This window comes from Schistocerca serialis, chromosome 4 (genome assembly GCF_023864345.2).
Source record: "Schistocerca serialis cubense isolate TAMUIC-IGC-003099 chromosome 4, iqSchSeri2.2, whole genome shotgun sequence".
In the NCBI taxonomy this organism is placed as follows: Eukaryota; Metazoa; Arthropoda; class Insecta; order Orthoptera; family Acrididae; genus Schistocerca; species Schistocerca serialis.
This window is the reverse complement of record NC_064641.1, coordinates 36,122,901-36,147,992: the sequence shown is the minus strand read 5'-3', so window position 1 is coordinate 36,147,992 and position 25,092 is coordinate 36,122,901. Positions and strand designations below refer to the sequence as shown.

Sequence of the window (25,092 nt, the reverse complement as noted above, 5' to 3'; positions counted from 1 at the left end):
ACGGTGGCCCTGTATCACCTTGTCAAGCACGCGAAGAATAGAAGGAGGGCTTTCATTGATGGACTTAAACTCGAAGATGGCACGACGGTCACAAATCAACGCGATATCGTCAGAGAACTTTACAGCTACTTTGTCAGGACTTATACTTCAAACGCTCCCCATGCAGACAGCGCTTCTCAACTCCTTGAAGTTCTTCCTTCGAGGATAACTGCAGACGAAAGTGAAAGTCTTTCTTCGGGTTTCAGTCACGAAGACGTTTTCGACATCATCTGCAGTTCCCCTACTAACAAGTCCCCTGGGCCTGACGGTCTTCCCATTGAATTTTATAAAAAGTACTGGCACATACTCGGAGCGAAGATCACAGACATGGTGAACGAGGTCTTGCTGGGGCAGTCTGTTCCAGGAGAGTTTAAAGAATGTAAAATTGTTCTCCTCCCTAAGACCAGAGGTGGAAAATCTGTAACAAATCTTCGGCCGATATCACTACTGAATTCCGATTACAAGATTGTAGCTCGTGCAGTTAAGATGAGGCTTCTGCCGCTCACTTCCAACATGCTTTGCAAACAGCAAACATGTGCTTTTCGGCGGACTATACTGCAAACGGTTGCCTTTTATAGGGATATTATTGCGCTCGCTGACGCCAGCAACGTACAATGTGGTCTGCTCTTTCTCGATTTTTTTAAGGCATTTGATCTTGTCAACCACACGTACCTACTAGAGACACTGCGGCGCTTGGGCTTCTTACCGTCCGCGATCGCAATAATAAAAAATGTTGCCATCGGAATCACTGCAAAATTTTCAGTAAATTCGCAACTCACGAAACGGCTCCTCATCGACAGAGGTGTCCCTCAGGGCAGCCCCTTGTCGATGTTGCTGTTCGTCATTTCGCTCGAGCCGCTCCTCACGCACCTGCAGGCGAAGCTTAGTGGTTTAACGATCTCAGGAGTGAAGTCCGTAACAGGAGCCTATGCGGATGATGTTGGGATTGTTATCAGAGATGAGTCTGACGTCACTGCGCTTGAAGCTGTCCTCAAGACCTACTGTCAGGCGTCTGGAGCACACATCAATGAACAGAAAAGCAAGTTTTTAAATCTGCGAGGCCTAGACCGTCTTCAAATTTCGTGTGCCACACACGTCAGTGAACTGAAAGCTCTAGGGATAGTGTTGAAGGCGTCAATATTAAACATGACGGCGGCGAACTGGAGGGATGTGGCTCACAAAATCAACGGTGCAGTAATTGATAACTACCACAGAAGTCTGAACCAATTTGACAGAATTACGTTGATTAATACGTGTGTTTTATCTAAGGCCTTCTACACGGCGCAGGTTCTTCCTATTCCTGCAGGAGTGGCTCAAAATATCATGTCAAAAGTTACGAAATTTCTATGGAAAGGCGAGATCTTTCGTGTATCTGCACGAACAGCAGCGCTACACCCAATGCATGGAGGGATGGGATTGGTTGACATACGGCGCAAAGCACTGGCTCTGTACGTGTCACGCACGGCGGCAATCATACAGGATGAACCTCATGGTCTTACGGCACAGTTATTTCATGCTGTCCGGCCACACAGTCTTGAATCTCCGCTGAATGTTCAACCTATTTGTTACCGGCTTAAACATATCAGAGAGTATTATCTCGAGTATAGCTACCTTAGTCACCAGTTACGGCACACTCAGTCCTTAACGGCAAAAGCAATTTTGGCGGAAAGGAGGGAACACGAAAGCCAGAATCCGATTGTTAGCAAATATAGTGGAGTCCAATGGGATGCAGTATGGCGAAACGTTGGTTCCACTGTTTTGAGCTCGGATGCTCGTACTGCGTGGTACAAAGCAGTCAATAATATCATAAGTACCAATGAGCGACTCCACCGGATAGGGCTGAGTGCTACCGACCTCTGTCTTCACTGCAACCTCACAGATACCGTGCTGCACAGATGCACCTGTGGGGAACGTCTCCACAACTGGAACTGGATTCAGCAACAAGTCGCACTTATCACTCGCAGTGTTCCCGCCAATGTCCACGCAATGATGATCTATCGGCCTGATTTTAAGTTTTACCCACAGACGAAAAATAATACTGTGGCTTGGTTACTGGGTAATTATTCTAGTTATATCTTTAACAAACTTGGGGATGATGATCCTGTCGCATTCAAAATGCATATGGCAATCGAATTTCACAAAACACTTCAATACAAAAATCATGGCAAGAACTTTGGAAATATGCTTAACATAGTATTCAACAAAATGGGAATAGGGTAGTGAACCGGGAGTGTGGGGGTGGGTTGGGACGCGGAGCACCTGTAGTGCCGCGAAGAGGCCCCACTGCTTCTGCCTCGTGTCCTGACTTCCGCCACTGCGCCTCGGTACCTCCCTCCAACAGTGCACACGGATCACCAGAATACATTTGGATCTGAGATGAGAAACCATCTTTTTGTTTTTTTTTTCCTTTTAAATTCTTCTTGAACAACTCTTCACGGTGGTCCCTAAAGGAGGGGATTTCGTTAAAAAAAAAAAAAAAAAAAAAAAAAAAAAAAGTGGTTAAGGCGTCTGACTAGAAATCAGATTCCCTCTGGGAGCGTAGGTTCGAGTCCTACCGACTGCGTCTCTTTTTTTTATTTTTTTGTTTAAGAAGAAGGAGCAGAAAATTTCGCAGTTTGCCTGTCGTTTTGGTACTTCGCTACACCTCACCTCTCACAGCCGTTTATATCGCCTGTCCTCTTGATAAGGGCGAATTCCAAGCGTCAGCTTTCGCGTCAGCCGAGCAAAGTCGGGACAAGTCGGGACATACTACAGGATGGCCTGCGTGGAGCAACGACGGAAAGAAAACGTTAATTTAACAGCACGTGGCTCACATACTCATACGTAAAAATTTGCGCCCGTTGCGGTGGCCGGGAATCGAACCCGGATCAACTGCTTGGAAGGCAACTATGCTCACCATTACACCACCACCGCACAGCCGCTGCCCGTGACGCCGCGCTGTGTCGGCTTCCCGCCCGCCGGCAGCGGCCCACGGTGATAGTAGCTGTAGGCGCTTTACGAGGTAGGAGGGTGCATCCACACGCGTTCGGGCAGCGCCTCCACGCACGCTGCGTCTTTGGGCAAGACTCGTCGCCGCGGCCGCAAGGTTACTCACACGATAGTGATGAGCGGTCGCTTTAAGGCAGTGTAGTGGGGGACTCCGCGTGTGTAGCACTTTTTTCGGTTGTATCCGGCGTCGTTGGGTGGCAATCCCACTTTCCCTGCAGACAGCTACTCTGGAATATGCTCGGGAAGCACGGTCGACCGCCCCCAACAAATGCAACTAAAAAAATGAGAACAACAACAAAAAAAGCGGCAGGTTGTTCGCCTACCACGCGGGCGGCCCGGGTTCGATTCCCGGCCGATGCATCGTTTTGCTGTTCTCGCTATAATGCTGCCGCGCCGATTGCTCGTTTGAGCTGCGTCAGCCTCAGAAATGTATAGCAGGATTCGCTGTGAGAAGAACCAAACACGCAGCACGCAAGAGACCGTACTTGGACGGACGCGTGCTATTTCTGAACTCTAGCGTCAGCCTGGCCCTACAGGCCGCTGTGTTCAGGTGCCGCAAGGGCGATGTACTGTAACCTCAGGCAGTGCTGCTTTCCGTTGGAAAAGCCGCGGCAGCAGTTTAATCTAGCAATTCGGGAAAGCACGTGTAGCAACACAACAGATTCTTGAGAAAGCGCAAACTGTCTATCTCTAATATGCGAGGCTTACCAAGTTTCCTGGGACGTTGGTTGCAGACGTGCCTCGGTAGCGCAGTGGGCAGCGCGTAAGTCTCATAATCTTAAGGTCGTGAGTTCGATCCTCACCCGGGGCATATAATTTGCTGTACATCATGGCTGAATTAACGGCGTTGCTGTTGCTAGGGAACGAACTGAATTGTCGTTTGTTATCCACAAGGAGTCCACGCCTCAGCGTCAAAATGTTTACATCCAGCTATGGCAAGGTACAGCTTTGACCTTTCTCCTCCCCTGTTATGAGTAAAATATGATGCAAACAGCAATGAATAGTCAGTTTCGAGCTGTGCGCCATGCCAGTCTGTAGGCGCAAATATGCTCGCAAACAGAGAACACCACTGAGTCCGGATTCAGCACGAAATGCCAGAGGAGAGGGAGTAAATCTGACACTTATCGAGCAAATCCGGTGTGGTCTAGTGGCTAGGATACCTGGCTTTCACCCAGGAGGCCAGGGTTCGATTCCCGGTACCGGAAGCGAAGTTTTTGCGCACACGACCCTCCATGTTTTGGCCCTCCAACCCTCGTTTGTCGCCCTCCTTCCGGAGCTTCAACCGAGCGTAATCGGGGAAAAAAGGCACGAGATGCAATTACTGTCAGCACCGGGATAAAGGGAGAAGAGGCACTGGTCCGCTGTTGGGCTGCTACCAGCGTCAGTGGCAAGTCGGTGAAGTCGCCAGTTGCGCCAGAAGCCAGCAATTACGCGTTCCAGTTATTCACATTGCCTGCAGCTGCTCCATCCCCCAACAAGTGTGAGCCCGGATAGCTCAGTCGGTAGAGCATTAGGCTTTTAACCTAAGGGTCCAGGGTTCGAGTCCCTGTCCGGGCGAAGATTTTAACGCTTCCGTAATGGCTCGTCTCGTAGCGCTGGTAGCCCTGCCGTAATCAGTGCACGGAGTTCGTTTCCTGTCAACATACTGCGCAGAACGGTTTGAGTTTTCACGATTCGAGGGAACTTTTGGCTGCGAGCAGTCGTGGCCGAGTGGTTAAGGCGTCTGACTAGAAATCTGATTCCCTCTGGGAGCGTAGGTTCGAGTCCTACCGACTGCGTCTCTTTTTTTTATTTTTTTGTTTAAGAAGAAGGAGCAGAAAATTTCGCAGTTTGCCTGTCGTTTTGGTACTTCGCTACACCTCACCTCTCACAGCCGTTTATATCGCCTGTCCTCTTGATAAGGGCGAATTCCAAGCGTCAGCTTTCGCGTCAGCCGAGCAAAGTCGGGACAAGTCGGGACATACTACAGGATGGCCTGCGTGGAGCAACGACGGAAAGAAAACGTTAATTTAACAGCACGTGGCTCACATACTCATACGTAAAAATTTGCGCCCGTTGCGGTGGCCGGGAATCGAACCCGGATCAACTGCTTGGAAGGCAACTATGCTCACCATTACACCACCACCGCACAGCCGCTGCCCGTGACGCCGCGCTGTGTCGGCTTCCCGCCCGCCGGCAGCGGCCCACGGTGATAGTAGCTGTAGGCGCTTTACGAGGTAGGAGGGTGCATCCACACGCGTTCGGGCAGCGCCTCCACGCACGCTGCGTCTTTGGGCAAGACTCGTCGCCGCGGCCGCAAGGTTACTCACACGATAGTGATGAGCGGTCGCTTTAAGGCAGTGTAGTGGGGGACTCCGCGTGTGTAGCACTTTTTTCGGTTGTATCCGGCGTCGTTGGGTGGCAATCCCACTTTCCCTGCAGACAGCTACTCTGGAATATGCTCGGGAAGCACGGTCGACCGCCCCCAACAAATGCAACTAAAAAAATGAGAACAACAACAAAAAAAGCGGCAGGTTGTTCGCCTACCACGCGGGCGGCCCGGGTTCGATTCCCGGCCGATGCATCGTTTTGCTGTTCTCGCTATAATGCTGCCGCGCCGATTGCTCGTTTGAGCTGCGTCAGCCTCAGAAATGTATAGCAGGATTCGCTGTGAGAAGAACCAAACACGCAGCACGCAAGAGACCGTACTTGGACGGACGCGTGCTATTTCTGAACTCTAGCGTCAGCCTGGCCCTACAGGCCGCTGTGTTCAGGTGCCGCAAGGGCGATGTACTGTAACCTCAGGCAGTGCTGCTTTCCGTTGGAAAAGCCGCGGCAGCAGTTTAATCTAGCAATTCGGGAAAGCACGTGTAGCAACACAACAGATTCTTGAGAAAGCGCAAACTGTCTATCTCTAATATGCGAGGCTTACCAAGTTTCCTGGGACGTTGGTTGCAGACGTGCCTCGGTAGCGCAGTGGGCAGCGCGTAAGTCTCATAATCTTAAGGTCGTGAGTTCGATCCTCACCCGGGGCATATAATTTGCTGTACATCATGGCTGAATTAACGGCGTTGCTGTTGCTAGGGAACGAACTGAATTGTCGTTTGTTATCCACAAGGAGTCCACGCCTCAGCGTCAAAATGTTTACATCCAGCTATGGCAAGGTACAGCTTTGACCTTTCTCCTCCCCTGTTATGAGTAAAATATGATGCAAACAGCAATGAATAGTCAGTTTCGAGCTGTGCGCCATGCCAGTCTGTAGGCGCAAATATGCTCGCAAACAGAGAACACCACTGAGTCCGGATTCAGCACGAAATGCCAGAGGAGAGGGAGTAAATCTGACACTTATCGAGCAAATCCGGTGTGGTCTAGTGGCTAGGATACCTGGCTTTCACCCAGGAGGCCAGGGTTCGATTCCCGGTACCGGAAGCGAAGTTTTTGCGCACACGACCCTCCATGTTTTGGCCCTCCAACCCTCGTTTGTCGCCCTCCTTCCGGAGCTTCAACCGAGCGTAATCGGGGAAAAAAGGCACGAGATGCAATTACTGTCAGCACCGGGATAAAGGGAGAAGAGGCACTGGTCCGCTGTTGGGCTGCTACCAGCGTCAGTGGCAAGTCGGTGAAGTCGCCAGTTGCGCCAGAAGCCAGCAATTACGCGTTCCAGTTATTCACATTGCCTGCAGCTGCTCCATCCCCCAACAAGTGTGAGCCCGGATAGCTCAGTCGGTAGAGCATTAGGCTTTTAACCTAAGGGTCCAGGGTTCGAGTCCCTGTCCGGGCGAAGATTTTAACGCTTCCGTAATGGCTCGTCTCGTAGCGCTGGTAGCCCTGCCGTAATCAGTGCACGGAGTTCGTTTCCTGTCAACATACTGCGCAGAACGGTTTGAGTTTTCACGATTCGAGGGAACTTTTGGCTGCGAGCAGTCGTGGCCGAGTGGTTAAGGCGTCTGACTAGAAATCTGATTCCCTCTGGGAGCGTAGGTTCGAGTCCTACCGACTGCGTCTCTTTTTTTTATTTTTTTGTTTAAGAAGAAGGAGCAGAAAATTTCGCAGTTTGCCTGTCGTTTTGGTACTTCGCTACACCTCACCTCTCACAGCCGTTTATATCGCCTGTCCTCTTGATAAGGGCGAATTCCAAGCGTCAGCTTTCGCGTCAGCCGAGCAAAGTCGGGACAAGTCGGGACATACTACAGGATGGCCTGCGTGGAGCAACGACGGAAAGAAAACGTTAATTTAACAGCACGTGGCTCACATACTCATACGTAAAAATTTGCGCCCGTTGCGGTGGCCGGGAATCGAACCCGGATCAACTGCTTGGAAGGCAACTATGCTCACCATTACACCACCACCGCACAGCCGCTGCCCGTGACGCCGCGCTGTGTCGGCTTCCCGCCCGCCGGCAGCGGCCCACGGTGATAGTAGCTGTAGGCGCTTTACGAGGTAGGAGGGTGCATCCACACGCGTTCGGGCAGCGCCTCCACGCACGCTGCGTCTTTGGGCAAGACTCGTCGCCGCGGCCGCAAGGTTACTCACACGATAGTGATGAGCGGTCGCTTTAAGGCAGTGTAGTGGGGGACTCCGCGTGTGTAGCACTTTTTTCGGTTGTATCCGGCGTCGTTGGGTGGCAATCCCACTTTCCCTGCAGACAGCTACTCTGGAATATGCTCGGGAAGCACGGTCGACCGCCCCCAACAAATGCAACTAAAAAAATGAGAACAACAACAAAAAAAGCGGCAGGTTGTTCGCCTACCACGCGGGCGGCCCGGGTTCGATTCCCGGCCGATGCATCGTTTTGCTGTTCTCGCTATAATGCTGCCGCGCCGATTGCTCGTTTGAGCTGCGTCAGCCTCAGAAATGTATAGCAGGATTCGCTGTGAGAAGAACCAAACACGCAGCACGCAAGAGACCGTACTTGGACGGACGCGTGCTATTTCTGAACTCTAGCGTCAGCCTGGCCCTACAGGCCGCTGTGTTCAGGTGCCGCAAGGGCGATGTACTGTAACCTCAGGCAGTGCTGCTTTCCGTTGGAAAAGCCGCGGCAGCAGTTTAATCTAGCAATTCGGGAAAGCACGTGTAGCAACACAACAGATTCTTGAGAAAGCGCAAACTGTCTATCTCTAATATGCGAGGCTTACCAAGTTTCCTGGGACGTTGGTTGCAGACGTGCCTCGGTAGCGCAGTGGGCAGCGCGTAAGTCTCATAATCTTAAGGTCGTGAGTTCGATCCTCACCCGGGGCATATAATTTGCTGTACATCATGGCTGAATTAACGGCGTTGCTGTTGCTAGGGAACGAACTGAATTGTCGTTTGTTATCCACAAGGAGTCCACGCCTCAGCGTCAAAATGTTTACATCCAGCTATGGCAAGGTACAGCTTTGACCTTTCTCCTCCCCTGTTATGAGTAAAATATGATGCAAACAGCAATGAATAGTCAGTTTCGAGCTGTGCGCCATGCCAGTCTGTAGGCGCAAATATGCTCGCAAACAGAGAACACCACTGAGTCCGGATTCAGCACGAAATGCCAGAGGAGAGGGAGTAAATCTGACACTTATCGAGCAAATCCGGTGTGGTCTAGTGGCTAGGATACCTGGCTTTCACCCAGGAGGCCAGGGTTCGATTCCCGGTACCGGAAGCGAAGTTTTTGCGCACACGACCCTCCATGTTTTGGCCCTCCAACCCTCGTTTGTCGCCCTCCTTCCGGAGCTTCAACCGAGCGTAATCGGGGAAAAAAGGCACGAGATGCAATTACTGTCAGCACCGGGATAAAGGGAGAAGAGGCACTGGTCCGCTGTTGGGCTGCTACCAGCGTCAGTGGCAAGTCGGTGAAGTCGCCAGTTGCGCCAGAAGCCAGCAATTACGCGTTCCAGTTATTCACATTGCCTGCAGCTGCTCCATCCCCCAACAAGTGTGAGCCCGGATAGCTCAGTCGGTAGAGCATTAGGCTTTTAACCTAAGGGTCCAGGGTTCGAGTCCCTGTCCGGGCGAAGATTTTAACGCTTCCGTAATGGCTCGTCTCGTAGCGCTGGTAGCCCTGCCGTAATCAGTGCACGGAGTTCGTTTCCTGTCAACATACTGCGCAGAACGGTTTGAGTTTTCACGATTCGAGGGAACTTTTGGCTGCGAGCAGTCGTGGCCGAGTGGTTAAGGCGTCTGACTAGAAATCTGATTCCCTCTGGGAGCGTAGGTTCGAGTCCTACCGACTGCGTCTCTTTTTTTTATTTTTTTGTTTAAGAAGAAGGAGCAGAAAATTTCGCAGTTTGCCTGTCGTTTTGGTACTTCGCTACACCTCACCTCTCACAGCCGTTTATATCGCCTGTCCTCTTGATAAGGGCGAATTCCAAGCGTCAGCTTTCGCGTCAGCCGAGCAAAGTCGGGACAAGTCGGGACATACTACAGGATGGCCTGCGTGGAGCAACGACGGAAAGAAAACGTTAATTTAACAGCACGTGGCTCACATACTCATACGTAAAAATTTGCGCCCGTTGCGGTGGCCGGGAATCGAACCCGGATCAACTGCTTGGAAGGCAACTATGCTCACCATTACACCACCACCGCACAGCCGCTGCCCGTGACGCCGCGCTGTGTCGGCTTCCCGCCCGCCGGCAGCGGCCCACGGTGATAGTAGCTGTAGGCGCTTTACGAGGTAGGAGGGTGCATCCACACGCGTTCGGGCAGCGCCTCCACGCACGCTGCGTCTTTGGGCAAGACTCGTCGCCGCGGCCGCAAGGTTACTCACACGATAGTGATGAGCGGTCGCTTTAAGGCAGTGTAGTGGGGGACTCCGCGTGTGTAGCACTTTTTTCGGTTGTATCCGGCGTCGTTGGGTGGCAATCCCACTTTCCCTGCAGACAGCTACTCTGGAATATGCTCGGGAAGCACGGTCGACCGCCCCCAACAAATGCAACTAAAAAAATGAGAACAACAACAAAAAAAGCGGCAGGTTGTTCGCCTACCACGCGGGCGGCCCGGGTTCGATTCCCGGCCGATGCATCGTTTTGCTGTTCTCGCTATAATGCTGCCGCGCCGATTGCTCGTTTGAGCTGCGTCAGCCTCAGAAATGTATAGCAGGATTCGCTGTGAGAAGAACCAAACACGCAGCACGCAAGAGACCGTACTTGGACGGACGCGTGCTATTTCTGAACTCTAGCGTCAGCCTGGCCCTACAGGCCGCTGTGTTCAGGTGCCGCAAGGGCGATGTACTGTAACCTCAGGCAGTGCTGCTTTCCGTTGGAAAAGCCGCGGCAGCAGTTTAATCTAGCAATTCGGGAAAGCACGTGTAGCAACACAACAGATTCTTGAGAAAGCGCAAACTGTCTATCTCTAATATGCGAGGCTTACCAAGTTTCCTGGGACGTTGGTTGCAGACGTGCCTCGGTAGCGCAGTGGGCAGCGCGTAAGTCTCATAATCTTAAGGTCGTGAGTTCGATCCTCACCCGGGGCATATAATTTGCTGTACATCATGGCTGAATTAACGGCGTTGCTGTTGCTAGGGAACGAACTGAATTGTCGTTTGTTATCCACAAGGAGTCCACGCCTCAGCGTCAAAATGTTTACATCCAGCTATGGCAAGGTACAGCTTTGACCTTTCTCCTCCCCTGTTATGAGTAAAATATGATGCAAACAGCAATGAATAGTCAGTTTCGAGCTGTGCGCCATGCCAGTCTGTAGGCGCAAATATGCTCGCAAACAGAGAACACCACTGAGTCCGGATTCAGCACGAAATGCCAGAGGAGAGGGAGTAAATCTGACACTTATCGAGCAAATCCGGTGTGGTCTAGTGGCTAGGATACCTGGCTTTCACCCAGGAGGCCAGGGTTCGATTCCCGGTACCGGAAGCGAAGTTTTTGCGCACACGACCCTCCATGTTTTGGCCCTCCAACCCTCGTTTGTCGCCCTCCTTCCGGAGCTTCAACCGAGCGTAATCGGGGAAAAAAGGCACGAGATGCAATTACTGTCAGCACCGGGATAAAGGGAGAAGAGGCACTGGTCCGCTGTTGGGCTGCTACCAGCGTCAGTGGCAAGTCGGTGAAGTCGCCAGTTGCGCCAGAAGCCAGCAATTACGCGTTCCAGTTATTCACATTGCCTGCAGCTGCTCCATCCCCCAACAAGTGTGAGCCCGGATAGCTCAGTCGGTAGAGCATTAGGCTTTTAACCTAAGGGTCCAGGGTTCGAGTCCCTGTCCGGGCGAAGATTTTAACGCTTCCGTAATGGCTCGTCTCGTAGCGCTGGTAGCCCTGCCGTAATCAGTGCACGGAGTTCGTTTCCTGTCAACATACTGCGCAGAACGGTTTGAGTTTTCACGATTCGAGGGAACTTTTGGCTGCGAGCAGTCGTGGCCGAGTGGTTAAGGCGTCTGACTAGAAATCTGATTCCCTCTGGGAGCGTAGGTTCGAGTCCTACCGACTGCGTCTCTTTTTTTTATTTTTTTGTTTAAGAAGAAGGAGCAGAAAATTTCGCAGTTTGCCTGTCGTTTTGGTACTTCGCTACACCTCACCTCTCACAGCCGTTTATATCGCCTGTCCTCTTGATAAGGGCGAATTCCAAGCGTCAGCTTTCGCGTCAGCCGAGCAAAGTCGGGACAAGTCGGGACATACTACAGGATGGCCTGCGTGGAGCAACGACGGAAAGAAAACGTTAATTTAACAGCACGTGGCTCACATACTCATACGTAAAAATTTGCGCCCGTTGCGGTGGCCGGGAATCGAACCCGGATCAACTGCTTGGAAGGCAACTATGCTCACCATTACACCACCACCGCACAGCCGCTGCCCGTGACGCCGCGCTGTGTCGGCTTCCCGCCCGCCGGCAGCGGCCCACGGTGATAGTAGCTGTAGGCGCTTTACGAGGTAGGAGGGTGCATCCACACGCGTTCGGGCAGCGCCTCCACGCACGCTGCGTCTTTGGGCAAGACTCGTCGCCGCGGCCGCAAGGTTACTCACACGATAGTGATGAGCGGTCGCTTTAAGGCAGTGTAGTGGGGGACTCCGCGTGTGTAGCACTTTTTTCGGTTGTATCCGGCGTCGTTGGGTGGCAATCCCACTTTCCCTGCAGACAGCTACTCTGGAATATGCTCGGGAAGCACGGTCGACCGCCCCCAACAAATGCAACTAAAAAAATGAGAACAACAACAAAAAAAGCGGCAGGTTGTTCGCCTACCACGCGGGCGGCCCGGGTTCGATTCCCGGCCGATGCATCGTTTTGCTGTTCTCGCTATAATGCTGCCGCGCCGATTGCTCGTTTGAGCTGCGTCAGCCTCAGAAATGTATAGCAGGATTCGCTGTGAGAAGAACCAAACACGCAGCACGCAAGAGACCGTACTTGGACGGACGCGTGCTATTTCTGAACTCTAGCGTCAGCCTGGCCCTACAGGCCGCTGTGTTCAGGTGCCGCAAGGGCGATGTACTGTAACCTCAGGCAGTGCTGCTTTCCGTTGGAAAAGCCGCGGCAGCAGTTTAATCTAGCAATTCGGGAAAGCACGTGTAGCAACACAACAGATTCTTGAGAAAGCGCAAACTGTCTATCTCTAATATGCGAGGCTTACCAAGTTTCCTGGGACGTTGGTTGCAGACGTGCCTCGGTAGCGCAGTGGGCAGCGCGTAAGTCTCATAATCTTAAGGTCGTGAGTTCGATCCTCACCCGGGGCATATAATTTGCTGTACATCATGGCTGAATTAACGGCGTTGCTGTTGCTAGGGAACGAACTGAATTGTCGTTTGTTATCCACAAGGAGTCCACGCCTCAGCGTCAAAATGTTTACATCCAGCTATGGCAAGGTACAGCTTTGACCTTTCTCCTCCCCTGTTATGAGTAAAATATGATGCAAACAGCAATGAATAGTCAGTTTCGAGCTGTGCGCCATGCCAGTCTGTAGGCGCAAATATGCTCGCAAACAGAGAACACCACTGAGTCCGGATTCAGCACGAAATGCCAGAGGAGAGGGAGTAAATCTGACACTTATCGAGCAAATCCGGTGTGGTCTAGTGGCTAGGATACCTGGCTTTCACCCAGGAGGCCAGGGTTCGATTCCCGGTACCGGAAGCGAAGTTTTTGCGCACACGACCCTCCATGTTTTGGCCCTCCAACCCTCGTTTGTCGCCCTCCTTCCGGAGCTTCAACCGAGCGTAATCGGGGAAAAAAGGCACGAGATGCAATTACTGTCAGCACCGGGATAAAGGGAGAAGAGGCACTGGTCCGCTGTTGGGCTGCTACCAGCGTCAGTGGCAAGTCGGTGAAGTCGCCAGTTGCGCCAGAAGCCAGCAATTACGCGTTCCAGTTATTCACATTGCCTGCAGCTGCTCCATCCCCCAACAAGTGTGAGCCCGGATAGCTCAGTCGGTAGAGCATTAGGCTTTTAACCTAAGGGTCCAGGGTTCGAGTCCCTGTCCGGGCGAAGATTTTAACGCTTCCGTAATGGCTCGTCTCGTAGCGCTGGTAGCCCTGCCGTAATCAGTGCACGGAGTTCGTTTCCTGTCAACATACTGCGCAGAACGGTTTGAGTTTTCACGATTCGAGGGAACTTTTGGCTGCGAGCAGTCGTGGCCGAGTGGTTAAGGCGTCTGACTAGAAATCTGATTCCCTCTGGGAGCGTAGGTTCGAGTCCTACCGACTGCGTCTCTTTTTTTTATTTTTTTGTTTAAGAAGAAGGAGCAGAAAATTTCGCAGTTTGCCTGTCGTTTTGGTACTTCGCTACACCTCACCTCTCACAGCCGTTTATATCGCCTGTCCTCTTGATAAGGGCGAATTCCAAGCGTCAGCTTTCGCGTCAGCCGAGCAAAGTCGGGACAAGTCGGGACATACTACAGGATGGCCTGCGTGGAGCAACGACGGAAAGAAAACGTTAATTTAACAGCACGTGGCTCACATACTCATACGTAAAAATTTGCGCCCGTTGCGGTGGCCGGGAATCGAACCCGGATCAACTGCTTGGAAGGCAACTATGCTCACCATTACACCACCACCGCACAGCCGCTGCCCGTGACGCCGCGCTGTGTCGGCTTCCCGCCCGCCGGCAGCGGCCCACGGTGATAGTAGCTGTAGGCGCTTTACGAGGTAGGAGGGTGCATCCACACGCGTTCGGGCAGCGCCTCCACGCACGCTGCGTCTTTGGGCAAGACTCGTCGCCGCGGCCGCAAGGTTACTCACACGATAGTGATGAGCGGTCGCTTTAAGGCAGTGTAGTGGGGGACTCCGCGTGTGTAGCACTTTTTTCGGTTGTATCCGGCGTCGTTGGGTGGCAATCCCACTTTCCCTGCAGACAGCTACTCTGGAATATGCTCGGGAAGCACGGTCGACCGCCCCCAACAAATGCAACTAAAAAAATGAGAACAACAACAAAAAAAGCGGCAGGTTGTTCGCCTACCACGCGGGCGGCCCGGGTTCGATTCCCGGCCGATGCATCGTTTTGCTGTTCTCGCTATAATGCTGCCGCGCCGATTGCTCGTTTGAGCTGCGTCAGCCTCAGAAATGTATAGCAGGATTCGCTGTGAGAAGAACCAAACACGCAGCACGCAAGAGACCGTACTTGGACGGACGCGTGCTATTTCTGAACTCTAGCGTCAGCCTGGCCCTACAGGCCGCCGTGTTCAGGTGCCGCAAGGGCGATGTACTGTAACCTCAGGCAGTGCTGCTTTCCGTTGGAAAAGCCGCGGCAGCAGTTTAATCTAGCAATTCGGGAAAGCACGTGTAGCAACACAACAGATTCTTGAGAAAGCGCAAACTGTCTATCTCTAATATGCGAGGCTTACCAAGTTTCCTGGGACGTTGGTTGCAGACGTGCCTCGGTAGCGCAGTGGGCAGCGCGTAAGTCTCATAATCTTAAGGTCGTGAGTTCGATCCTCACCCGGGGCATATAATTTGCTGTACATCATGGCTGAATTAACGGCGTTGCTGTTGCTAGGGAACGAACTGAATTGTCGTTTGTTATCCACAAGGAGTCCACGCCTCAGCGTCAAAATGTTTACATCCAGCTATGGCAAGGTACAGCTTTGACCTTTCTCCTCCCCTGTTATGAGTAAAATATGATGCAAACAGCAATGAATAGTCAGTTTCGAGCTGTGCGCCATGCCAGTCTGTAGGCGCAAATATGCTCGCAAACAGAGAACACCACTGAGTCCGGATTCAGCACGAAATGCCAGAGGAGAGGGAGTAAATCTGACACTTATCGAGCAAATCCGGTGTGGTCTAGTGGCTAGGATACCTGGCTTTCACCCAGGAGGCCAGGGTTCGATTCCCGGTACCGGAAGCGAAGTTTTTGCGCACACGACCCTCCATGTTTTGGCCCTCCAACCCTCGTTTGTCGCCCTCCTTCCGGAGCTTCAACCGAGCGTAATCGGGGAAAAAAGGCACGAGATGCAATTACTGTCAGCACCGGGATAAAGGGAGAAGAGGCACTGGTCCGCTGTTGGGCTGCTACCAGCGTCAGTGGCAAGTCGGTGAAGTCGCCAGTTGCGCCAGAAGCCAGCAATTACGCGTTCCAGTTATTCACATTGCCTGCAGCTGCTCCATCCCCCAACAAGTGTGAGCCCGGATAGCTCAGTCGGTAGAGCATTAGGCTTTTAACCTAAGGGTCCAGGGTTCGAGTCCCTGTCCGGGCGAAGATTTTAACGCTTCCGTAATGGCTCGTCTCGTAGCGCTGGTAGCCCTGCCGTAATCAGTGCACGGAGTTCGTTTCCTGTCAACATACTGCGCAGAACGGTTTGAGTTTTCACGATTCGAGGGAACTTTTGGCTGCGAGCAGTCGTGGCCGAGTGGTTAAGGCGTCTGACTAGAAATCTGATTCCCTCTGGGAGCGTAGGTTCGAGTCCTACCGACTGCGTCTCTTTTTTTTTATTTTTTTGTTTAAGAAGAAGGAGCAGAAAATTTCGCAGTTTGCCTGTCGTTTTGGTACTTCGCTACACCTCACCTCTCACAGCCGTTTATATCGCCTGTCCTCTTGATAAGGGCGAATTCCAAGCGTCAGCTTTCGCGTCAGCCGAGCAAAGTCGGGACAAGTCGGGACATACTACAGGATGGCCTGCGTGGAGCAACGACGGAAAGAAAACGTTAATTTAACAGCACGTGGCTCACATACTCATACGTAAAAATTTGCGCCCGTTGCGGTGGCCGGGAATCGAACCCGGATCAACTGCTTGGAAGGCAACTATGCTCACCATTACACCACCACCGCACAGCCGCTGCCCGTGACGCCGCGCTGTGTCGGCTTCCCGCCCGCCGGCAGCGGCTCACGGTGATAGTAGCTGTAGGCGCTTTACGAGGTAGGAGGGTGCATCCACACGCGTTCGGGCAGCGCCTCCACGCACGCTGCGTCTTTGGGCAAGACTCGTCGCCGCGGCCGCAAGGTTACTCACACGATAGTGATGAGCGGTCGCTTTAAGGCAGTGTAGTGGGGGACTCCGCGTGTGTAGCACTTTTTTCGGTTGTATCCGGCGTCGTTGGGTGGCAATCCCACTTTCCCTGCAGACAGCTACTCTGGAATATGCTCGGGAAGCACGGTCGACCGCCCCCAACAAATGCAACTAAAAAAATGAGAACAACAACAAAAAAAGCGGCAGGTTGTTCGCCTACCACGCGGGCGGCCCGGGTTCGATTCCCGGCCGATGCATCGTTTTGCTGTTCTCGCTATAATGCTGCCGCGCCGATTGCTCGTTTGAGCTGCGTCAGCCTCAGAAATGTATAGCAGGATTCGCTGTGAGAAGAACCAAACACGCAGCACGCAAGAGACCGTACTTGGACGGACGCGTGCTATTTCTGAACTCTAGCGTCAGCCTGGCCCTACAGGCCGCTGTGTTCAGGTGCCGCAAGGGCGATGTACTGTAACCTCAGGCAGTGCTGCTTTCCGTTGGAAAAGCCGCGGCAGCAGTTTAATCTAGCAATTCGGGAAAGCACGTGTAGCAACACAACAGATTCTTGAGAAAGCGCAAACTGTCTATCTCTAATATGCGAGGCTTACCAAGTTTCCTGGGACGTTGGTTGCAGACGTGCCTCGGTAGCGCAGTGGGCAGCGCGTAAGTCTCATAATCTTAAGGTCGTGAGTTCGATCCTCACCCGGGGCATATAATTTGCTGTACATCATGGCTGAATTAACGGCGTTGCTGTTGCTAGGGAACGAACTGAATTGTCGTTTGTTATCCACAAGGAGTCCACGCCTCAGCGTCAAAATGTTTACATCCAGCTATGGCAAGGTACAGCTTTGACCTTTCTCCTCCCCTGTTATGAGTAAAATATGATGCAAACAGCAATGAATAGTCAGTTTCGAGCTGTGCGCCATGCCAGTCTGTAGGCGCAAATATGCTCGCAAACAGAGAACACCACTGAGTCCGGATTCAGCACGAAATGCCAGAGGAGAGGGAGTAAATCTGACACTTATCGAGCAAATCCGGTGTGGTCTAGTGGCTAGGATACCTGGCTTTCACCCAGGAGGCCAGGGTTCGATTCCCGGTACCGGAAGCGAAGTTTTTGCGCACACGACCCTCCATGTTTTGGCCCTCCAACCCTCGTTTGTCGCCCTCCTTCCGGAGCTTCAACCGAGCGTAATCGGGGAAAAAAGGCACGAGATGCAATTACTGTCAGCACCGGGATAAAGGGAGAAGAGGCACTGGTCCGCTGTTGGGCTGCTACCAGCGTCAGTGGCAAGTCGGTGAAGTCGCCAGTTGCGCCAGAAGCCAGCAATTACGCGTTCCAGTTATTCACATTGCCTGCAGCTGCTCCATCCCCCAACAAGTGTGAGCCCGGATAGCTCAGTCGGTAGAGCATTAGGCTTTTAACCTAAGGGTCCAGGGTTCGAGTCCCTGTCCGGGCGAAGATTTTAACGCTTCCGTAATGGCTCGTCTCGTAGCGCTGGTAGCCCTGCCGTAATCAGTGCACGGAGTTCGTTTCCTGTCAACATACTGCGCAGAACGGTTTGAGTTTTCACGATTCGAGGGAACTTTTGGCTGCGAGCAGTCGTGGCCGAGTGGTTAAGGCGTCTGACTAGAAATCTGATTCCCTCTGGGAGCGTAGGTTCGAGTCCTACCGACTGCGTCTCTTTTTTTTATTTTTTTGTTTAAGAAGAAGGAGCAGAAAATTTCGCAGTTTGCCTGTCGTTTTGGTACTTCGCTACACCTCACCTCTCACAGCCGTTTATATCGCCTGTCCTCTTGATAAGGGCGAATTCCAAGCGTCAGCTTTCGCGTCAGCCGAGCAAAGTCGGGACAAGTCGGGACATACTACAGGATGGCCTGCGTGGAGCAACGACGGAAAGAAAACGTTAATTTAACAGCACGTGGCTCACATACTCATACGTAAAAATTTGCGCCCGTTGCGGTGGCCGGGAATCGAACCCGGATCAACTGCTTGGAAGGCAACTATGCTCACCATTACACCACCACCGCACAGCCGCTGCCCGTGACGCCGCGCTGTGTCGGCTTCCCGCCCGCCGGCAGCGGCCCACGGTGATAGTAGCTGTAGGCGCTTTACGAGGTAGGAGGGTGCATCCACACGCGTTCGGGCAGCGCCTCCACGCACGCTGCGTCTTTGGGCAAGACTCGTCGCCGCGGCCGCAAGGTTACTCACACGATAGTGATGAGCGGTCGCTTTAAGGCAGTGTAGTGGGGGACTCCGCGTGTGTAGCACTTTTTTCGGTTGTATCCGGCGTCGTTGGGTGGCAATCCCACTTTCCCTGCAGACAGCTACTCTGGAATATGCTCGGGAAGCACGGTCGACCGCCCCCAACAAATGCAACTAAAAAAATGAGAACAACAACAAAAAAAGCGGCAGGTTGTTCGCCTACCACGCGGGCGGCCCGGGTTCGATTCCCGGCCGATGCATCGTTTTGCTGTTCTCGCTATAATGCTGCCGCGCCGATTGCTCGTTTGAGCTGCGTCAGCCTCAGAAATGTATAGCAGGATTCGCTGTGAGAAGAACCAAACACGCAGCACGCAAGAGACCGTACTTGGACGGACGCGTGCTATTTCTGAACTCTAGCGTCAGCCTGGCCCTACAGGCCGCCGTGTTCAGGTGCCGCAAGGGCGATGTACTGTAACCTCAGGCAGTGCTGCTTTCCGTTGGAAAAGCCGCGGCAGCAGTTTAATCTAGCAATTCGGGAAAGCACGTGTAGCAACACAACAGATTCTTGAGAAAGCGCAAACTGTCTATCTCTAATATGCGAGGCTTACCAAGTTTCCTGGGACGTTGGTTGCAGACGTGCCTCGGTAGCGCAGTGGGCAGCGCGTAAGTCTCATAATCTTAAGGTCGTGAGTTCGATCCTCACCCGGGGCATATAATTTGCTGTACATCATGGCTGAATTAACGGCGTTGCTGTTGCTAGGGAACGAACTGAATTGTCGTTTGTTATCCACAAGGAGTCCACGCCTCAGCGTCAAAATGTTTACATCCAGCTATGGCAAGGTACAGCTTTGACCTTTCTCCTCCCCTGTTATGAGTAAAATATGATGCAAACAGCAATGAATAGTCAGTTTCGAGCTGTGCGCCATGCCAGTCTGTAGGCGCAAATATGCTCGCAAACAGAGAACACCACTGAGTCCGGATTCAGCACGAAATGCCAGAGGAGAGGGAGTAAATCTGACACTTATCGAGCAAATCCGGTGTGGTCTAGTGGCTAGGATACCTGGCTTTCACCCAGGAGGCCAGGGTTCGATTCCCGGTACCGGAAGCGAAGTTTTTGCGCACACGACCCTCCATGTTTTGGCCCTCCAACCCTCGTTTGTCGCCCTCCTTCCGGAGCTTCAACCGAGCGTAATCGGGGAAAAAAGGCACGAGATGCAATTACTGTCAGCACCGGGATAAAGGGAGAAGAGGCACTGGTCCGCTGTTGGGCTGCTACCAGCGTCAGTGGCAAGTCGGTGAAGTCGCCAGTTGCGCCAGAAGCCAGCAATTACGCGTTCCAGTTATTCACATTGCCTGCAGCTGCTCCATCCCCCAACAAGTGTGAGCCCGGATAGCTCAGTCGGTAGAGCATTAGGCTTTTAACCTAAGGGTCCAGGGTTCGAGTCCCTGTCCGGGCGAAGATTTTAACGCTTCCGTAATGGCTCGTCTCGTAGCGCTGGTAGCCCTGCCGTAATCAGTGCACGGAGTTCGTTTCCTGTCAACATACTGCGCAGAACGGTTTGAGTTTTCACGATTCGAGGGAACTTTTGGCTGCGAGCAGTCGTGGCCGAGTGGTTAAGGCGTCTGACTAGAAATCTGATTCCCTCTGGGAGCGTAGGTTCGAGTCCTACCGACTGCGTCTCTTTTTTTTATTTTTTTGTTTAAGAAGAAGGAGCAGAAAATTTCGCAGTTTGCCTGTCGTTTTGGTACTTCGCTACACCTCACCTCTCACAGCCGTTTATATCGCCTGTCCTCTTGATAAGGGCGAATTCCAAGCGTCAGCTTTCGCGTCAGCCGAGCAAAGTCGGGACAAGTCGGGACATACTACAGGATGGCCTGCGTGGAGCAACGACGGAAAGAAAACGTTAATTTAACAGCACGTGGCTCACATACTCATACGTAAAAATTTGCGCCCGTTGCGGTGGCCGGGAATCGAACCCGGATCAACTGCTTGGAAGGCAACTATGCTAACCATTACACCACCACCGCACAGCCGCTGCCCGTGACGCCGCGCTGTGTCGGCTTCCCGCCCGCCGGCAGCGGCCCACGGTGATAGTAGCTGTAGGCGCTTTACGAGGTAGGAGGGTGCATCCACACGCGTTCGGGCAGCGCCTCCACGCACGCTGCGTCTTTGGGCAAGACTCGTCGCCGCGGCCGCAAGGTTACTCACACGATAGTGATGAGCGGTCGCTTTAAGGCAGTGTAGTGGGGGACTCCGCGTGTGTAGCACTTTTTTCGGTTGTATCCGGCGTCGTTGGGTGGCAATCCCACTTTCCCTGCAGACAGCTACTCTGGAATATGCTCGGGAAGCACGGTCGACCGCCCCCAACAAATGCAACTAAAAAAATGAGAACAACAACAAAAAAAGCGGCAGGTTGTTCGCCTACCACGCGGGCGGCCCGGGTTCGATTCCCGGCCGATGCATCGTTTTGCTGTTCTCGCTATAATGCTGCCGCGCCGATTGCTCGTTTGAGCTGCGTCAGCCTCAGAAATGTATAGCAGGATTCGCTGTGAGAAGAACCAAACACGCAGCACGCAAGAGACCGTACTTGGACGGACGCGTGCTATTTCTGAACTCTAGCGTCAGCCTGGCCCTACAGGCCGCTGTGTTCAGGTGCCGCAAGGGCGATGTACTGTAACCTCAGGCAGTGCTGCTTTCCGTTGGAAAAGCCGCGGCAGCAGTTTAATCTAGCAATTCGGGAAAGCACGTGTAGCAACACAACAGATTCTTGAGAAAGCGCAAACTGTCTATCTCTAATATGCGAGGCTTACCAAGTTTCCTGGGACGTTGGTTGCAGACGTGCCTCGGTAGCGCAGTGGGCAGCGCGTAAGTCTCATAATCTTAAGGTCGTGAGTTCGATCCTCACCCGGGGCATATAATTTGCTGTACATCATGGCTGAATTAACGGCGTTGCTGTTGCTAGGGAACGAACTGAATTGTCGTTTGTTATCCACAAGGAGTCCACGCCTCAGCGTCAAAATGTTTACATCCAGCTATGGCAAGGTACAGCTTTGACCTTTCTCCTCCCCTGTTATGAGTAAAATATGATGCAAACAGCAATGAATAGTCAGTTTCGAGCTGTGCGCCATGCCAGTCTGTAGGCGCAAATATGCTCGCAAACAGAGAACACCACTGAGTCCGGATTCAGCACGAAATGCCAGAGGAGAGGGAGTAAATCTGACACTTATCGAGCAAATCCGGTGTGGTCTAGTGGCTAGGATACCTGGCTTTCACCCAGGAGGCCAGGGTTCGATTCCCGGTACCGGAAGCGAAGTTTTTGCGCACACGACCCTCCATGTTTTGGCCCTCCAACCCTCGTTTGTCGCCCTCCTTCCGGAGCTTCAACCGAGCGTAATCGGGGAAAAAAGGCACGAGATGCAATTACTGTCAGCACCGGGATAAAGGGAGAAGAGGCACTGGTCCGCTGTTGGGCTGCTACCAGCGTCAGTGGCAAGTCGGTGAAGTCGCCAGTTGCGCCAGAAGCCAGCAATTACGCGTTCCAGTTATTCACATTGCCTGCAGCTGCTCCATCCCCCAACAAGTGTGAGCCCGGATAGCTCAGTCGGTAGAGCATTAGGCTTTTAACCTAAGGGTCCAGGGTTCGAGTCCCTGTCCGGGCGAAGATTTTAACGCTTCCGTAATGGCTCGTCTCGTAGCGCTGGTAGCCCTGCCGTAATCAGTGCACGGAGTTCGTTTCCTGTCAACATACTGCGCAGAACGGTTTGAGTTTTCACGATTCGAGGGAACTTTTGGCTGCGAGCAGTCGTGGCCGAGTGGTTAAGGCGTCTGACTAGAAATCTGATTCCCTCTGGGAGCGTAGGTTCGAGTCCTACCGACTGCGTCTCTTTTTTTTATTTTTTTGTTTAAGAAGAAGGAGCAGAAAATTTCGCAGTTTGCCTGTCGTTTTGGTACTTCGCTACACCTCACCTCTCACAGCCGTTTATATCGCCTGTCCTCTTGATAAGGGCGAATTCCAAGCGTCAGCTTTCGCGTCAGCCGAGCAAAGTCGGGACAAGTCGGGACATACTACAGGATGGCCTGCGTGGAGCAACGACGGAAAGAAAACGTTAATTTAACAGCACGTGGCTCACATACTCATACGTAAAAATTTGCGCCCGTTGCGGTGGCCGGGAATCGAACCCGGATCAACTGCTTGGAAGGCAACTATGCTCACCATTACACCACCACCGCACAGCCGCTGCCCGTGACGCCGCGCTGTGTCGGCTTCCCGCCCGCCGGCAGCGGCCCACGGTGATAGTAGCTGTAGGCGCTTTACGAGGTAGGAGGGTGCATCCACACGCGTTCGGGCAGCGCCTCCACGCACGCTGCGTCTTTGGGCAAGACTCGTCGCCGCGGCCGCAAGGTTACTCACACGATAGTGATGAGCGGTCGCTTTAAGGCAGTGTAGTGGGGGACTCCGCGTGTGTAGCACTTTTTTCGGTTGTATCCGGCGTCGTTGGGTGGCAATCCCACTTTCCCTGCAGACAGCTACTCTGGAATATGCTCGGGAAGCACGGTCGACCGCCCCCAACAAATGCAACTAAAAAAATGAGAACAACAACAAAAAAAGCGGCAGGTTGTTCGCCTACCACGCGGGCGGCCCGGGTTCGATTCCCGGCCGATGCATCGTTTTGCTGTTCTCGCTATAATGCTGCCGCGCCGATTGCTCGTTTGAGCTGCGTCAGCCTCAGAAATGTATAGCAGGATTCGCTGTGAGAAGAACCAAACACGCAGCACGCAAGAGACCGTACTTGGACGGACGCGTGCTATTTCTGAACTCTAGCGTCAGCCTGGCCCTACAGGCCGCTGTGTTCAGGTGCCGCAAGGGCGATGTACTGTAACCTCAGGCAGTGCTGCTTTCCGTTGGAAAAGCCGCGGCAGCAGTTTAATCTAGCAATTCGGGAAAGCACGTGTAGCAACACAACAGATTCTTGAGAAAGCGCAAACTGTCTATCTCTAATATGCGAGGCTTACCAAGTTTCCTGGGACGTTGGTTGCAGACGTGCCTCGGTAGCGCAGTGGGCAGCGCGTAAGTCTCATAACCTTAAGGTCGTGAGTTCGATCCTCACCCGGGGCATATAATTTGCTGTACATCATGGCTGAATTAACGGCGTTGCTGTTGCTAGGGAACGAACTGAATTGTCGTTTGTTATCCACAAGGAGTCCACGCCTCAGCGTCAAAATGTTTACATCCAGCTATGGCAAGGTACAGCTTTGACCTTTCTCCTCCCCTGTTATGAGTAAAATATGATGCAAACAGCAATGAATAGTCAGTTTCGAGCTGTGCGCCATGCCAGTCTGTAGGCGCAAATATGCTCGCAAACAGAGAACACCACTGAGTCCGGATTCAGCACGAAATGCCAGAGGAGAGGGAGTAAATCTGACACTTATCGAGCAAATCCGGTGTGGTCTAGTGGCTAGGATACCTGGCTTTCACCCAGGAGGCCAGGGTTCGATTCCCGGTACCGGAAGCGAAGTTTTTGCGCACACGACCCTCCATGTTTTGGCCCTCCAACCCTCGTTTGTCGCCCTCCTTCCGGAGCTTCAACCGAGCGTAATCGGGGAAAAAAGGCACGAGATGCAATTACTGTCAGCACCGGGATAAAGGGAGAAGAGGCACTGGTCCGCTGTTGGGCTGCTACCAGCGTCAGTGGCAAGTCGGTGAAGTCGCCAGTTGCGCCAGAAGCCAGCAATTACGCGTTCCAGTTATTCACATTGCCTGCAGCTGCTCCATCCCCCAACAAGTGTGAGCCCGGATAGCTCAGTCGGTAGAGCATTAGGCTTTTAACCTAAGGGTCCAGGGTTCGAGTCCCTGTCCGGGCGAAGATTTTAACGCTTCCGTAATGGCTCGTCTCGTAGCGCTGGTAGCCCTGCCGTAATCAGTGCACGGAGTTCGTTTCCTGTCAACATACTGCGCAGAACGGTTTGAGTTTTCATGATTCGAGGGAACTTTTGGCTGCGAGCAGTCGTGGCCGAGTGGTTAAGGCGTCTGACTAGAAATCTGATTCCCTCTGGGAGCGTAGGTTCGAGTCCTACCGACTGCGTCTCTTTTTTTTATTTTTTTGTTTAAGAAGAAGGAGCAGAAAATTTCGCAGTTTGCCTGTCGTTTTGGTACTTCGCTACACCTCACCTCTCACAGCCGTTTATATCGCCTGTCCTCTTGATAAGGGCGAATTCCAAGCGTCAGCTTTCGCGTCAGCCGAGCAAAGTCGGGACAAGTCGGGACATACTACAGGATGGCCTGCGTGGAGCAACGACGGAAAGAAAACGTTAATTTAACAGCACGTGGCTCACATACTCATACGTAAAAATTTGCGCCCGTTGCGGTGGCCGGGAATCGAACCCGGATCAACTGCTTGGAAGGCAACTATGCTCACCATTACACCACCACCGCACAGCCGCTGCCCGTGACGCCGCGCTGTGTCGGCTTCCCGCCCGCCGGCAGCGGCCCACGGTGATAGTAGCTGTAGGCGCTTTACGAGGTAGGAGGGTGCATCCACACG

At 52.8% G+C, this 25,092-nt stretch overlaps 51 non-coding genes across 51 annotated transcripts; 40 read left to right on the top strand and 11 right to left on the bottom strand.

Annotated features, from left to right (window-relative positions):
- Positions 1–2,880: 2,880 nt before the first annotated feature.
- On the bottom strand, positions 2,881–2,952 carry Trnag-ucc (transfer RNA glycine (anticodon UCC)). Its single transcript has one exon. It is a non-coding gene; the product is annotated as a tRNA-Gly (tRNA).
- An 813-nt stretch (positions 2,953–3,765) lies between these two features.
- Positions 3,766–3,838, top strand: Trnam-cau (transfer RNA methionine (anticodon CAU)). The gene has a single exon. It is a non-coding gene; the product is annotated as a tRNA-Met (tRNA).
- A 322-nt stretch (positions 3,839–4,160) lies between these two features.
- Positions 4,161–4,232, top strand: Trnae-uuc (transfer RNA glutamic acid (anticodon UUC)). Its single transcript has one exon. It is a non-coding gene; the product is annotated as a tRNA-Glu (tRNA).
- Positions 4,233–4,511: 279 nt separating this feature from the next.
- Positions 4,512–4,584, top strand: Trnak-uuu (transfer RNA lysine (anticodon UUU)). Its single transcript has one exon. It is a non-coding gene; the product is annotated as a tRNA-Lys (tRNA).
- A 139-nt stretch (positions 4,585–4,723) lies between these two features.
- Trnas-aga (transfer RNA serine (anticodon AGA)) lies at positions 4,724–4,805 on the top strand. Its single transcript has one exon. It is a non-coding gene; the product is annotated as a tRNA-Ser (tRNA).
- A 278-nt stretch (positions 4,806–5,083) lies between these two features.
- On the bottom strand, positions 5,084–5,155 carry Trnag-ucc (transfer RNA glycine (anticodon UCC)). The gene has a single exon. It is a non-coding gene; the product is annotated as a tRNA-Gly (tRNA).
- An 813-nt stretch (positions 5,156–5,968) lies between these two features.
- On the top strand, positions 5,969–6,041 carry Trnam-cau (transfer RNA methionine (anticodon CAU)). The gene has a single exon. It is a non-coding gene; the product is annotated as a tRNA-Met (tRNA).
- Positions 6,042–6,363: 322 nt separating this feature from the next.
- Positions 6,364–6,435, top strand: Trnae-uuc (transfer RNA glutamic acid (anticodon UUC)). Its single transcript has one exon. It is a non-coding gene; the product is annotated as a tRNA-Glu (tRNA).
- A 279-nt stretch (positions 6,436–6,714) lies between these two features.
- Positions 6,715–6,787, top strand: Trnak-uuu (transfer RNA lysine (anticodon UUU)). Its single transcript has one exon. It is a non-coding gene; the product is annotated as a tRNA-Lys (tRNA).
- A 139-nt stretch (positions 6,788–6,926) lies between these two features.
- Positions 6,927–7,008, top strand: Trnas-aga (transfer RNA serine (anticodon AGA)). Its single transcript has one exon. It is a non-coding gene; the product is annotated as a tRNA-Ser (tRNA).
- A 278-nt stretch (positions 7,009–7,286) lies between these two features.
- Positions 7,287–7,358, bottom strand: Trnag-ucc (transfer RNA glycine (anticodon UCC)). The gene has a single exon. It is a non-coding gene; the product is annotated as a tRNA-Gly (tRNA).
- Positions 7,359–8,171: 813 nt separating this feature from the next.
- Trnam-cau (transfer RNA methionine (anticodon CAU)) lies at positions 8,172–8,244 on the top strand. The gene has a single exon. It is a non-coding gene; the product is annotated as a tRNA-Met (tRNA).
- Positions 8,245–8,566: 322 nt separating this feature from the next.
- On the top strand, positions 8,567–8,638 carry Trnae-uuc (transfer RNA glutamic acid (anticodon UUC)). The gene has a single exon. It is a non-coding gene; the product is annotated as a tRNA-Glu (tRNA).
- Positions 8,639–8,917: 279 nt separating this feature from the next.
- On the top strand, positions 8,918–8,990 carry Trnak-uuu (transfer RNA lysine (anticodon UUU)). The gene has a single exon. It is a non-coding gene; the product is annotated as a tRNA-Lys (tRNA).
- Positions 8,991–9,129: 139 nt separating this feature from the next.
- Trnas-aga (transfer RNA serine (anticodon AGA)) lies at positions 9,130–9,211 on the top strand. The gene has a single exon. It is a non-coding gene; the product is annotated as a tRNA-Ser (tRNA).
- A 278-nt stretch (positions 9,212–9,489) lies between these two features.
- Positions 9,490–9,561, bottom strand: Trnag-ucc (transfer RNA glycine (anticodon UCC)). The gene has a single exon. It is a non-coding gene; the product is annotated as a tRNA-Gly (tRNA).
- Positions 9,562–10,374: 813 nt separating this feature from the next.
- On the top strand, positions 10,375–10,447 carry Trnam-cau (transfer RNA methionine (anticodon CAU)). The gene has a single exon. It is a non-coding gene; the product is annotated as a tRNA-Met (tRNA).
- Positions 10,448–10,769: 322 nt separating this feature from the next.
- Positions 10,770–10,841, top strand: Trnae-uuc (transfer RNA glutamic acid (anticodon UUC)). Its single transcript has one exon. It is a non-coding gene; the product is annotated as a tRNA-Glu (tRNA).
- Positions 10,842–11,120: 279 nt separating this feature from the next.
- On the top strand, positions 11,121–11,193 carry Trnak-uuu (transfer RNA lysine (anticodon UUU)). Its single transcript has one exon. It is a non-coding gene; the product is annotated as a tRNA-Lys (tRNA).
- Positions 11,194–11,332: 139 nt separating this feature from the next.
- Trnas-aga (transfer RNA serine (anticodon AGA)) lies at positions 11,333–11,414 on the top strand. Its single transcript has one exon. It is a non-coding gene; the product is annotated as a tRNA-Ser (tRNA).
- A 278-nt stretch (positions 11,415–11,692) lies between these two features.
- Trnag-ucc (transfer RNA glycine (anticodon UCC)) lies at positions 11,693–11,764 on the bottom strand. The gene has a single exon. It is a non-coding gene; the product is annotated as a tRNA-Gly (tRNA).
- Positions 11,765–12,577: 813 nt separating this feature from the next.
- Trnam-cau (transfer RNA methionine (anticodon CAU)) lies at positions 12,578–12,650 on the top strand. The gene has a single exon. It is a non-coding gene; the product is annotated as a tRNA-Met (tRNA).
- Positions 12,651–12,972: 322 nt separating this feature from the next.
- Positions 12,973–13,044, top strand: Trnae-uuc (transfer RNA glutamic acid (anticodon UUC)). Its single transcript has one exon. It is a non-coding gene; the product is annotated as a tRNA-Glu (tRNA).
- Positions 13,045–13,323: 279 nt separating this feature from the next.
- Positions 13,324–13,396, top strand: Trnak-uuu (transfer RNA lysine (anticodon UUU)). Its single transcript has one exon. It is a non-coding gene; the product is annotated as a tRNA-Lys (tRNA).
- Positions 13,397–13,535: 139 nt separating this feature from the next.
- Trnas-aga (transfer RNA serine (anticodon AGA)) lies at positions 13,536–13,617 on the top strand. Its single transcript has one exon. It is a non-coding gene; the product is annotated as a tRNA-Ser (tRNA).
- A 278-nt stretch (positions 13,618–13,895) lies between these two features.
- Trnag-ucc (transfer RNA glycine (anticodon UCC)) lies at positions 13,896–13,967 on the bottom strand. The gene has a single exon. It is a non-coding gene; the product is annotated as a tRNA-Gly (tRNA).
- An 813-nt stretch (positions 13,968–14,780) lies between these two features.
- Positions 14,781–14,853, top strand: Trnam-cau (transfer RNA methionine (anticodon CAU)). Its single transcript has one exon. It is a non-coding gene; the product is annotated as a tRNA-Met (tRNA).
- Positions 14,854–15,175: 322 nt separating this feature from the next.
- Trnae-uuc (transfer RNA glutamic acid (anticodon UUC)) lies at positions 15,176–15,247 on the top strand. The gene has a single exon. It is a non-coding gene; the product is annotated as a tRNA-Glu (tRNA).
- Positions 15,248–15,526: 279 nt separating this feature from the next.
- On the top strand, positions 15,527–15,599 carry Trnak-uuu (transfer RNA lysine (anticodon UUU)). The gene has a single exon. It is a non-coding gene; the product is annotated as a tRNA-Lys (tRNA).
- A 139-nt stretch (positions 15,600–15,738) lies between these two features.
- Positions 15,739–15,820, top strand: Trnas-aga (transfer RNA serine (anticodon AGA)). The gene has a single exon. It is a non-coding gene; the product is annotated as a tRNA-Ser (tRNA).
- A 279-nt stretch (positions 15,821–16,099) lies between these two features.
- Trnag-ucc (transfer RNA glycine (anticodon UCC)) lies at positions 16,100–16,171 on the bottom strand. The gene has a single exon. It is a non-coding gene; the product is annotated as a tRNA-Gly (tRNA).
- Positions 16,172–16,984: 813 nt separating this feature from the next.
- On the top strand, positions 16,985–17,057 carry Trnam-cau (transfer RNA methionine (anticodon CAU)). The gene has a single exon. It is a non-coding gene; the product is annotated as a tRNA-Met (tRNA).
- A 322-nt stretch (positions 17,058–17,379) lies between these two features.
- Trnae-uuc (transfer RNA glutamic acid (anticodon UUC)) lies at positions 17,380–17,451 on the top strand. The gene has a single exon. It is a non-coding gene; the product is annotated as a tRNA-Glu (tRNA).
- Positions 17,452–17,730: 279 nt separating this feature from the next.
- Positions 17,731–17,803, top strand: Trnak-uuu (transfer RNA lysine (anticodon UUU)). The gene has a single exon. It is a non-coding gene; the product is annotated as a tRNA-Lys (tRNA).
- Positions 17,804–17,942: 139 nt separating this feature from the next.
- Trnas-aga (transfer RNA serine (anticodon AGA)) lies at positions 17,943–18,024 on the top strand. The gene has a single exon. It is a non-coding gene; the product is annotated as a tRNA-Ser (tRNA).
- Positions 18,025–18,302: 278 nt separating this feature from the next.
- Positions 18,303–18,374, bottom strand: Trnag-ucc (transfer RNA glycine (anticodon UCC)). Its single transcript has one exon. It is a non-coding gene; the product is annotated as a tRNA-Gly (tRNA).
- Positions 18,375–19,187: 813 nt separating this feature from the next.
- On the top strand, positions 19,188–19,260 carry Trnam-cau (transfer RNA methionine (anticodon CAU)). The gene has a single exon. It is a non-coding gene; the product is annotated as a tRNA-Met (tRNA).
- Positions 19,261–19,582: 322 nt separating this feature from the next.
- Positions 19,583–19,654, top strand: Trnae-uuc (transfer RNA glutamic acid (anticodon UUC)). The gene has a single exon. It is a non-coding gene; the product is annotated as a tRNA-Glu (tRNA).
- A 279-nt stretch (positions 19,655–19,933) lies between these two features.
- Trnak-uuu (transfer RNA lysine (anticodon UUU)) lies at positions 19,934–20,006 on the top strand. The gene has a single exon. It is a non-coding gene; the product is annotated as a tRNA-Lys (tRNA).
- A 139-nt stretch (positions 20,007–20,145) lies between these two features.
- On the top strand, positions 20,146–20,227 carry Trnas-aga (transfer RNA serine (anticodon AGA)). The gene has a single exon. It is a non-coding gene; the product is annotated as a tRNA-Ser (tRNA).
- A 278-nt stretch (positions 20,228–20,505) lies between these two features.
- Positions 20,506–20,577, bottom strand: Trnag-ucc (transfer RNA glycine (anticodon UCC)). Its single transcript has one exon. It is a non-coding gene; the product is annotated as a tRNA-Gly (tRNA).
- Positions 20,578–21,390: 813 nt separating this feature from the next.
- Trnam-cau (transfer RNA methionine (anticodon CAU)) lies at positions 21,391–21,463 on the top strand. The gene has a single exon. It is a non-coding gene; the product is annotated as a tRNA-Met (tRNA).
- A 322-nt stretch (positions 21,464–21,785) lies between these two features.
- Trnae-uuc (transfer RNA glutamic acid (anticodon UUC)) lies at positions 21,786–21,857 on the top strand. The gene has a single exon. It is a non-coding gene; the product is annotated as a tRNA-Glu (tRNA).
- A 279-nt stretch (positions 21,858–22,136) lies between these two features.
- On the top strand, positions 22,137–22,209 carry Trnak-uuu (transfer RNA lysine (anticodon UUU)). The gene has a single exon. It is a non-coding gene; the product is annotated as a tRNA-Lys (tRNA).
- A 139-nt stretch (positions 22,210–22,348) lies between these two features.
- On the top strand, positions 22,349–22,430 carry Trnas-aga (transfer RNA serine (anticodon AGA)). The gene has a single exon. It is a non-coding gene; the product is annotated as a tRNA-Ser (tRNA).
- A 278-nt stretch (positions 22,431–22,708) lies between these two features.
- Trnag-ucc (transfer RNA glycine (anticodon UCC)) lies at positions 22,709–22,780 on the bottom strand. The gene has a single exon. It is a non-coding gene; the product is annotated as a tRNA-Gly (tRNA).
- An 813-nt stretch (positions 22,781–23,593) lies between these two features.
- Trnam-cau (transfer RNA methionine (anticodon CAU)) lies at positions 23,594–23,666 on the top strand. Its single transcript has one exon. It is a non-coding gene; the product is annotated as a tRNA-Met (tRNA).
- A 322-nt stretch (positions 23,667–23,988) lies between these two features.
- Trnae-uuc (transfer RNA glutamic acid (anticodon UUC)) lies at positions 23,989–24,060 on the top strand. The gene has a single exon. It is a non-coding gene; the product is annotated as a tRNA-Glu (tRNA).
- A 279-nt stretch (positions 24,061–24,339) lies between these two features.
- Trnak-uuu (transfer RNA lysine (anticodon UUU)) lies at positions 24,340–24,412 on the top strand. The gene has a single exon. It is a non-coding gene; the product is annotated as a tRNA-Lys (tRNA).
- Positions 24,413–24,551: 139 nt separating this feature from the next.
- Positions 24,552–24,633, top strand: Trnas-aga (transfer RNA serine (anticodon AGA)). Its single transcript has one exon. It is a non-coding gene; the product is annotated as a tRNA-Ser (tRNA).
- Positions 24,634–24,911: 278 nt separating this feature from the next.
- On the bottom strand, positions 24,912–24,983 carry Trnag-ucc (transfer RNA glycine (anticodon UCC)). The gene has a single exon. It is a non-coding gene; the product is annotated as a tRNA-Gly (tRNA).
- Positions 24,984–25,092: the final 109 nt, after the last annotated feature.